Source organism: Trichechus manatus, unplaced genomic scaffold, assembly GCF_000243295.1.
Source record: "Trichechus manatus latirostris isolate Lorelei unplaced genomic scaffold, TriManLat1.0 scaffold00020, whole genome shotgun sequence".
NCBI classification, from domain to species: domain Eukaryota; kingdom Metazoa; phylum Chordata; class Mammalia; order Sirenia; family Trichechidae; genus Trichechus; species Trichechus manatus.
In genome coordinates, this window is record NW_004443956.1 from 19,603,534 (window position 1) to 19,614,506 (window position 10,973).

Sequence of the window (10,973 nt, forward strand, 5' to 3'; positions counted from 1 at the left end):
TATAGGTCTTTTACATCCCTGGTCAGATTTATTCCTAAGTATTTTATCTTTTTAGGGGCTATTGAAAATGGTATTGTTTTCCTGATTTCCTTTTCATTGTTCTCCTTATTGGTGTATAGGAATCGAACTGATTTTTGAATGTTTATCTTGTATACTGCTACTCTGGTGAATCTTTCTATTAGTTCCAGTAGATTTCTCAGCCAACACCCTGAATTTGAACTTCTAGCCTACTAGACTGTGAGAGAATAAACTTCTGTTTGTTAAAACCGTCCACTTGTGGTATTTCTGTTACAGCAGCACTAGATAACTAAGACAGCACTGAATGAGAAGATTTCTAAATTCCTCTGCAGGTATGATAATTTAAGACCAGTGATGCTTGAGGCAAGTAAATTAGGACTATGAGTGCCACCTTTTTTTTGCTTTTTGGTAAGCATTAATTTTCTGGTTCTGTGTCTTACTTTCTGCCTATGGAGATTAATTTATTTGATGCAATTCAGAAGATTCTGGTGGAAAATTTCAATAAAGCTTTTTGTAAATACACTGGCAGTCCACCTATATAGAATTCATCTTATCTAGCTTCATTTATTTAGAGCACATCGAGTAACCATAAAAAAGGCTCCCAAAATAGATGTCATTGGGTAATGCTTGACTCTGCACAGAAGAATGGGCTCTAAGGCCCTCATTTGGAACACATTTGCTCTTGGAAAAAATCTAACTTACTTGGTTATCTGGATTCAAACACTCAGCAATTTTAGAAATAAAGGACCAAAAGAAAGAGGAAAAGAGTCCCAGAGGTTGGCATTGTGAGGTGACAGATGTCAGTTTAAGTGAGGGAAAAGATAAAAAGCCATAAAAACTAGGCCTAGGAACTCAAAGAACACAGTGGACTAGGTACATTTGATGAAGGAGCAAATGACTCAAAAAGTCTCAAGACCATTTAATGACAAAAAGACAAACAACTCAACCAAAAAAATGGGCAAAGGACTTGAGCAGATGGTTCACCTAAGAGGATATTCAAATGACCAGCAAGCATGTGAAAAGATGCTGAACATCATTAGCCACTAAACAACAACAACAACAACAAAAAAACCAAAAACCCGATGCCTTCAACTAGATCCAACTCATAGCAACCCTATAGGACAGAGTAGAACTGTCCTGTAGGGTTTCGAACGAGTGGCTGGTGGATTCAAACTTTTGGTTAGCCGCTGTAGCTCTTAACCATTTCACCACCAGGGCTCCTCATTAGCCACTAGGGAGATGCAAATCAAAACCACAATGAGATAGCACCTCACCCCCGTTAGAATGGCAATGAACAGACAAACAAACAACAGAAACAAACAAATGGAAAACAACAAGTGTTGGTGAGGATGTGGAGGAACTGGAACCCTCATTCATTGCTGGTGGGAATGTAAAATGGTGCAGTTGTGAAAAACAGTTTGGCAGTTCCTCAAAAGGTTGAACATAAAATTACCATATGACCCAGCAATCCCAATATAAGGCATGTGCCCAGAAGTGAAGGCAGGAACACAAACAGAAACAATGTTCACTGCAGCACTTTTCACAACAGCCAAAAGGTAGAAACAGCTGAATGTCCATCAACAGATGAATGGACACAGTGGAATATTATGCAGCTATAAAGAGAAATGAAATTCTAATGCATGCCACAGTATTGATAAACCTTGAAAAAGTTATGCTGAGCTAAATAAGTAAGTAATAAAAGGACAAATATTGTATTATCTCACTTATATGAAATAAGCAAATATATAAACCAAAAAAATCAAACACATTGCCATTGAGTTGACTCTGACTTATAGCGACCCTATAGGACAGAGTAGAGCTACCCCATAGGGTTTCCAAGGGTGTAATCTTTGTGGAAGCAGACTGCCACATCTTTCGTCTTTTTCCCAAGGTGTGGCTGGTGGGTGTGAACTGCTGACCTTTTGGTTAGCAGCCAGGTGCTTAACCACTGTACCAACAGGGCTCCTTAAACAAATATATGGAAACCAACAATTATTAATGGCTGCCAGAAATGGGAGGGAGGGGGAAAGGGGAAGTTTTTGTTTGGGGGCCTTGAGTTTAGGTTAGTGGTGGTGGGGTAGTTTGGAAAAGGATAGTACAACAAGAAAAATGTAATCAAATGTCATTGAATTGTAAATGTGGAAGTTGTTGTGCTGGTGAATGCTTTGGTGTGTATGTTTTCACCACCCACACACACGCACACGCACACACAGAGTCCCAAGAATGCGATTACCTTTAGTCCAACGAGATGTGGCTGTTTCATACAATGATGATTCACGGTCATGAAGAAGTTATATTTTGTTCAATGCCCTCTGTTTAGTAAACAAAGAAAAACTGTAATGCATTTAAGCACATTTCTATCCAAAATGGTTACCACAAAAAAATTTTGACATTTAAATGAAGCTTAGCTAGATGTATTGACAGAGTGGCTGCAACAAAGCATAACGATTGTGAGGATGGCTCAGGACTGGGCTGTGTTTGTTCTGTTGCACCTTGGGTCACTATGAGTCGGAACCGACTCGAGGGCACCTAACAGCAACAACAACAGCTCTGAGCTCTCTGGCACACTATGGATGGTCAAGTCTTAGCTCTTTTCAGGGGTTATAGAAACACTGAGTAATGGCTAGCTCCGTTCTGGGATCTGAGGTGGGGAGGAAACAAGCTAGAGAAGGAAGCGTCTGCTCCTGCCAGAGCTGCAAGGCTGGGCGTGGCTCCCAGGGGCCTGGGAGGGAGTTAGGAGGGGCTGGGCAGGAATGGGATCCCTGTGGGGAAAGTGGGAAAATGGACTGGGCCGAATCTCAGCCAGTCTTTACTGGTTTGGGGGAGAGTCAGGATCTGTTGGTTTGTTGATCTTGATTTTTTTCTCTGTGTCTCGTCCCCATCCCTGGCTGAGCCCAGCTGTGGACGCCTGGCCCTGCCCACTGGGATGTCCTGCCTGGATGTGCTCCCTGCGGTTGGCCTGGCCGACCAGTCCGGTGTGTCTGAGCCAGTGTGACTGACATGTGTTCTTTCTAGTAGCCCGGCGGGCCAGTCCTGCTCCACGACCTGCCTGTGACTGCCTGGTGGGTCCTTGGGTGCACAGTGCCCTAAGGATGTGTTTCCTTTTAATTTTGCAGGGAGGAGAGTACTACAGACTGACAGCAAAGTGCCAAAGGATGTCAGAGTTGGAGGACCCGGGTGCCATCTAGTCCAGCGGGTTTCTGGTTGCCTGCTACAGTGAGGGTGGGTGAGAGTTTCTGAAAGTGCCTACCCCCGCTCACTACCAGAAACTGTGATTTCATGTGTCTGGGTGGTGGTGAGGGTGGTAATCACCTTCTGGGAGATTCCGATGTACAGCCAGGGTCGAATCACTGGTCCTAAGCCCAAAGGAGTTAGTGTGGCTGAGAGAGGGCAAGTGACACCTGGTGACAGGCTGGGCCCCAGTTGGGGTCCTTGGGATGGTAGCCTCATGTTCTCTGCCCGCATTACAGCTTCCTCCTCATCGGCTACATTTTTGGCCTATGGAGTAGTTAAAACAAATTGTTAATCTGGAATTTACAGCTCTTTAAACTCCCCCAAACAATTTCCTCACTACAATCCAGAAACAACCTGGATACAAATTTCTATGTATCTTAGCAATAACTAACAGCTACACAGGACTTTGCTTAAATTCTTGAGACATTTGAAATCTTTGCTCAGTATCCAATTATTTCTTTTCCTAATGGTTCCCGACGTTCTAATGATGTGACGGCTCTCGGTTCCCCGCCCCATCCTGATGACCTCTCGTGGGCACAGCCCGTCCTCTCTCCTGGTGGGAAGCACAGTTGGACTCACTGCCCACTGACCAGTGCTGGAAACCCCACGCTGCTTTGGGCCTGGCTCCACCAGAATTCCTCGGCAACGCCCATGGTAACTTGACCACTCCCGGGGCTGATAGTGACAGCTGGTGGCCTGTCCCTCACACCATAGAAAGCTGCTCCTGGAACAGCTTGAGACTTCAGACACACAGGGGCATGCTGAGGAATGAGACACAGGCTAATGGGCACCTCGTGTCTCCCCAAAAAACCAAACCGTCTTTGGCTGTGCTGGCCAGAAAGGATGGCTGTGCTTCTGCCCCTCTCCTCTGAGGGGTGAGTGCGGGGAGCTCAATGTAACTGGAGTGACAGCTGGGACACCTGAGGTGACAAGTGCGTCTGGTACCTGGTGTCCCAGATACTGTACGATCTGCAAGCACAGAGCGAGATGTTCACCGCATTCTTTTAAGGAGAGCTTTATTTTCAAGAAAGTGTCATTTGCTAGATGATTCTCATTAGTGTGTGGATGGATCGAGCGCTTCAGGGGTGGCCGCACTGGGAGACGGGGGCCTCGGACCAACAGAGGCTGCCTACTGTGTCCCAGCTGGGGCTACGGCTGGCCCAGGGATCCTTAAGCTTGTAGCAGGAGATTAGTTGGAGGTTTTCCGACTCCACTAGGATTTGTATTCACTTTCCAGGAGCAGGGAGACAGTAAGGAGCTGTCTGACGGCCGGGCGGTAGGAGGAGCCGAGCAGTATCTAGTCACTGTGGGCCCACTTGGCAGAGGCCCTGGGCTAAGTGTCTGTCCTCAAGACTACCCCTGTATAAGTTTGTCCTTCAGGGTACATTGTTTCTTTACAGACTAACAGTGATTGTCTTCGTCCCCTGCCCCTGGTGGAGGCTTCTGGATCATTTCCTGCAATTCTTACAATTCCTAATTCCTTAATAAATTATATAGCGACATTACATATAAAATTATACATCTCTAAATTACATGTAAGGAAATTGTTTCCATATATAATTTTCCATGATTCTTATTGCTCCTATGACTCTTATTTTTAGAAATCATGGGTGCAAACCTATTTTTTTAATGTAAGTAAAAAAAGCAAAATTTTACTTGTGTGTGATATCAATGATATTGTTTGATAATTTCTGCATTCCGTTGGCTCACTTTTCTCTGGTGATCACACTTACATACAATTCATACTTATATACTTATATACAATTCATACTTACTTTCCAGAAGTAGATCTGTGGGTCCTTCTTCCTAGTCAGTCTTAGTCTGTCCAGCATGAGTGACCCTGCTGGTATTTGAAATACCAGTGGCATAGCAACACGCAAGCCACCACAGCAGGACAAACTGACAGACGGGTGGTGGACAAGTGGCATTAAAAGGGGAAAATGCAGAGTCTCTGCCAACCGTGCTCGGGGTATTTTTGTCAGGTCTCTGCACTCAGTTATCCTTTGTCTAAGTCCCCTTGTTTGGGCTCCAAGGAGGTCAGCCCACACCCTTCAACTCTCTGAGCCACGGTTTCCACATCTTTAAACTGACAGGGTGGACCTTGACAGGATCACCTCTAGGGTCCTTCCAGCTCTAGCATGTGATGATCATGGAAGATTCTATTAGTGCCCTGCCCACGTCTCCTAGCACCCCAGGGATCCCCACTGGGATGAGCTACAGCTGCCCAGAGTGGTGACCTGCTCAGTGACTCGTCCTTTGTTGACTTCCTGGGACCATCTCCCGAAAAACGACTTTACTAAATCCTTGTTGCAGGGAAACTGACTTATGACAATGACTTCTTCTTCTTCTTTTTTTTTTTTTTTAAATTAATCTGTTGTTTTCCTTTGTTCCTGGACACCCACTCCCTCTCCCAAGCAGCCAGGATTTTGGGTTGCTTGGCACCGAGTGAACTTGTTTTAGTTGGCCCTTGCCTTCTGCCTAGACCTGGTTCCTTTTGGATCTCTTGTTCACTGTGACCCTGAGCCATCCTGCCTTTCTGAAATGAGTCAGATAAGCATATCTGTTTATCCATTAACAACACACTTGCCTTGGCATTATTTGTGAGCATGTGTAAATAAGGTGTGAGCATGTTCATGTCAAGTGGCCATCATGAGATGGGGGAACACAGAGACAGATTACCCAATAAGCAAGGTAAGCACCTATATAGGGCATCAACAAAATAGGGGCACAGTTGTCCAAAGCAAAGATCCAGAGATGCCAAGCAGACAGGACACAAGGAAAAGCGAGTGCTGCAATGGAAGGGAACCGGCAGGGCACTAAGTGAAACTGATACCAGCTCCAGTGTGTGAGAATGTGCCAGCAGGAAATAAAGTTCACACAGGGTCACGAGGTCACCCACTCAAAAGGTTGCTTAAGCTTCGAGGCCTCTACCACTTTAACACCTTCGCTGACGTCTGTCTCCTACAGTCCCCTCCTGTGTAATCAAAACTCCTTATCTCAGCGGATCTCTTGGGAGTTGTCTTAGTCATCTAGTGCTGCTATAACAGAAATACCACAACTGGTTGGCTTTAACAAAGCGAAGTTTATTTCCTCACGGTAAAGTAGGCTAAAAGTCCAAATTCAGGATGTCAGCTCCAAGTGAAGCCTTTCTCTCTCTGTCGGCCTTCTCATCAATGTTCCCCCAGACTAGGAGCTTCTCCACGCAGGGACCCTGGGTCCAAAGGACTTGCTCTGTTCCTGGCACTGCTTTCTTGGAGGTATGAGGTTCCCCTGTCTCTCTGCTCGCTTCTCTCTTTTATATCTCAAGAGATTGCCTCAGGACACAATCCAATCTTGTAGATTGAGTCCTGCCTCACTTACACAACTGTTGCCCATTCTCCCTCAGTAACATCTCAGAGCCAGGATTTACAATATATAGGAAAATCACACAATTATCAGGAATCATGGCCCAGCCAAATTGATACACACATTTTTTGGGGGACATAATTCAATCAATGACAGAAATATACTATTTCTTTCTAATAAACAAGAGATGGGACTAGGCTGTCAAGTCTAACTCTTGCTACATTCACCCAGTATGCAACTGGATCCAACATGAGCAGTTAGTGGGCAAAGACAGATTATATTAATAGATAATAGGTCTCTGATTCATTTTGATAGAATTGTACATTTACGTCTGCTGATCTAGCAACTCTAGCCAGGAGGGACAGCAATGCTCTTTGCCATGATACAAATACAAAGTTATGCCCTTGTGCACATCCTGGTAAACAACCAATGGGAACTCCGGTCCCAGATGATGCGCAAAAGTGAGGGAACTCAAATAGGTCAACCATAGTAATGAATTTAATCAACTTCCTTTTTAACTGTATAGCATTTATGTGTAGAGTTACGTCCTAAGTTTTGTAAACAATAATATATATAACTTTAAAATGTGTTTGGCATACACATGGATGCAATCTAGCATATGTTTAATAAAATACTAACATGAGTAATAATTTAATATAATACTAACATAGCAAACATCCAAAAATACTGGAGATATTAATATTTATCTAACATGATAAGTTCTGATTTAGGTATCAAGTGAATTTCGTTTTTTATTGTCTGTTGTGCAGGACATGGTGCTTGTTTACTCTATTATGTTAATAAATGAGGTATTAGACACATTAAGAGGACAAAAATTCAATATTTATTTATTGTGCAAAAATATGTTTCTATTTTACAACAGTGTGTTTCCAAGAAAGCAACAAAGGATGTTTTTATCAGAGCATTACTTTTATATTTTATCAGATTGTTTACGTATCTCCGTGTAGGAAATTGAACAATTCCTCAAGGAAATAAATTAACTGAATATTTAGATAATAAAAATTATGTAAATGTATTTTATTTTTCCATTTCCCTTCAGGCTTACTTTCTTTTAAGAAATTGATTGATGTTGTTATGACTCGAAAAACAAACTTGCTCAGCAAGAAGTGGTACTATTGGTACATCAATTATGTACGTATCTCTGAATATAGGAGTTGAACAATTCCTCAAGGAAATAAAATGTACGTTTTATAAATTTGTACAAATAATGATTATATTTTTCTTTTCATTTTGGACTGATTGGGTATAACCTCACATTCAGTTCTTGCTCGTCAACCACATCATGTGACTTGTGATGTATCTGGTCCTGTCCTGTGCAAAGTGAACCAAAACACGTCTTCAGATTGAAGCATATCCTTGTATACATATATCATGCTCTTTGCAATCACTCTCACCCTTGTCAGCGGTAGTCCGATGAACTGTGAAGACAGCACCGAAGGATGGAAAGTGAGTGCATAGGTTTTTAAGTATTATTTCAAGATGAAAAAGTCTCATGGAAATCTGTGAAGGTCCCACCAGCAAATACTGTAGGACAAACCAATGAAATTATTTCTGACTGCATTGTAAGTACTATTTCTTTTAACTATCTTAGATCTGAAGAACAAAATTACATGTTTCAAATCCATTTTTTTACTTACTAATTTTCAAATATAAATTTTGTGTTAACATCCAAATTCGAATGTAAATTTTATTTTATGAATTTTATTTATTTTCAATTATTTATGTTATTAATTATTTATTTCAATTATTCAAATTTATTTGCTATGGTAGAACCAAATTTAAGAAGTAAAGTGGCAACAACTAAGTGGAGCGCAAAAACGAAAGCTCACGCAGAAAATAAAAAGAAAAGGGTTTGTGAATCCCTAAAGACTATTACAAATAAAGTCATTAACAGGGTATTTACATAATTTAAGAGAAGATTTTGAAAAATTTGAAAACATAACAAAACAAATACTGCCAAATATTGATTATCAAGAAGTTCACCGTCGCAGAAGCATTAGAAAGAAACAAGTAAATGACCGAAGCACTCCAGAAGTATCATTGAGTGCCAGAGATCAATTTCACATAACCACTGACACACTTGAATCTTGCATGAAAAGAAGAGTGAAAGTGTATGAACTTGTTTTAGATAGATTTTCCTTCTTAAGCAATGTGGCCATACCTGATGAAAAATGCATGAAGGCATCCAAGAAATTAGCGCAGGTTTATCCCAACGACTTAAATATAAACCTTTACCAAGAAGTACGACAATTTCATTCATACACGAGTACTAAGTTTACAGATTCAGTAAAGACAAATTTTACTAGGTTGCACAGTGGTTAAAAAACTGGACTGCTAACCAAAAGGTCAGCAGTCCGAAACCACCAGGTACTCCGGAGGAGAAAGATGTGGCAGTATGCTTTCATAGAGATTTACAGCTTTGGAAACTCTATGGGGTCACTATGAGTCGGAATTGACTTGACGGTAGTGGGTTTTAGGCATGTATGATTCCATAATAGAAGATAAAATACAACGCGTATTTCCCAGTGTTGAAATTGCTTTATGCGTATTCCTGACTTTAATGTTCACAAACTGCGCAACAGAATGCTCATTTTCAACCCTAAAGAGACTCAGAAACCCTCAGCGCACAACAGTGATTCAAGAAAGACTCGATTCGTTATCCTTATTATGTATGGAAGTAGATATAGTTCGGCAACTTAATTGTGACAAAATCATTGAAGGATTAGTAAGAGCAAAGAATAGAAAGAAATGCTTTTAATTATAACATGTTAGAGATGAAATATCTATCTAAAATAAAATGTAATAATTTGTTGTAATATTTGTTTTCTGATCATTAAAATTGTTATGGCGTCTTTTCATTTGTTCATTTATAATTATAGCATTTATTACAAAAGAAGCTTCAAAATTGAAGTACGAGCCGTTTAAAGCAAAATTGGTGAAAGTCAATTTTTTGTTGTAGATGATCAACAAAATTATACACTGATTGTTGAAACAACTAAATTCACTAACTCATTTTCTTTGTTGTAAACTATGTAGAATATTCTTTTTGTAGAAAATGGTATATAGTAAAAATCTTAGTAGCCCGCATCCAATGAAAATTTTATAATGCAGTTCATCTCATTCTGCTAAAATGGCATATGCCACTTTTGTGTTCAATCGCTAATATTAGTTGTTGTTTTTGTTAGGTGCCATTGAGTCAGTTCTGACTCATAGTCACCCTATGTACAACAGAACAAAACACTGCCCTGTCCTGCGCCTTCTTCACAATTGTTGTTACGCTTGAGCCCATTGTTGCAGCCACTGTGTCAATCCATCTTGTTGAGGGTCTTCCTCTTTTGCGCTGACCCTCTACTTTACCAAGCATGATGTCCTTCTCAAGGGACTGATTCCTCCTGATAACATGACCAAAGTATGTGAGACGAAATCTCATCATCCTTGCTTCTAAGGAGCATTCTGCCTGTACTTCTTCCAAGACAGATTTGTTCGTTCTTCTGGCAGTCCACAGTATATTCAATATTCTTTGCCAACACCATAACTCAGAGGTGTCAGGGCTTCTTCGGTCTTCCTTATTCATTGTCCAGCTTTTGCATGCATATGATATGATTGAAAATACCATGGTTTGGGTCTGGAGCACCTTATTCCTCAAAGTGACATCTTTGCTTTTGAATACTTTGAAGAGGTCTTTTGCAACAGATTTGTCCAATGCAATGTGTTGTTTGATTTCTTGACTGCTGCTTCCATGGGTGTTGATTGTGGATCCAAGTAAAATGAAATCTTTGACAACTTCAATCTTTTCTCCATTGATCATGATGTTGCTTATTGGTCCAATTGTGAAGATTTTTGTTTTGTTTATGTTGAGGTGTAATCAATACTGAAGGCTGTAGTCTTTAATCTTCTTCAGTAAGTACTTCAAGTCCTCTTCACTTTCAGCAAGCAAGGTTGTGTCATCTGCATAATGTAGGTTGTTAATGAGTCTTCCTCCAATCCCGATGCCCCGTTTTTCATATAGTCCAGCTTCTCGGATTATTTGCTCAGCATACAGATTGAATAAATACGGTGAAAGGATACAACCCCGATGCACACCTTTCTTGACTTTAAACCATGAAGTATCCCCTTGTTCTGTTCGAACGACTGCCTCTTGGTCGTCCAGGTTCTCATGAGCACAATTAAGTGTTCTAGAATTCCCATTCTTCACAATGTTATCCATAGTTTGTTATGATCCACACAGTTGAATGCTTTGCATAGTCAATAAAACATAGGTAAACATCTTTCTGGTATTCTCTGTTTTCAGCCAGGATCCCGTCTGACATCAGCAATATATCCCTCGTTCCACATTCTCTTCTGAATCCAGCTTA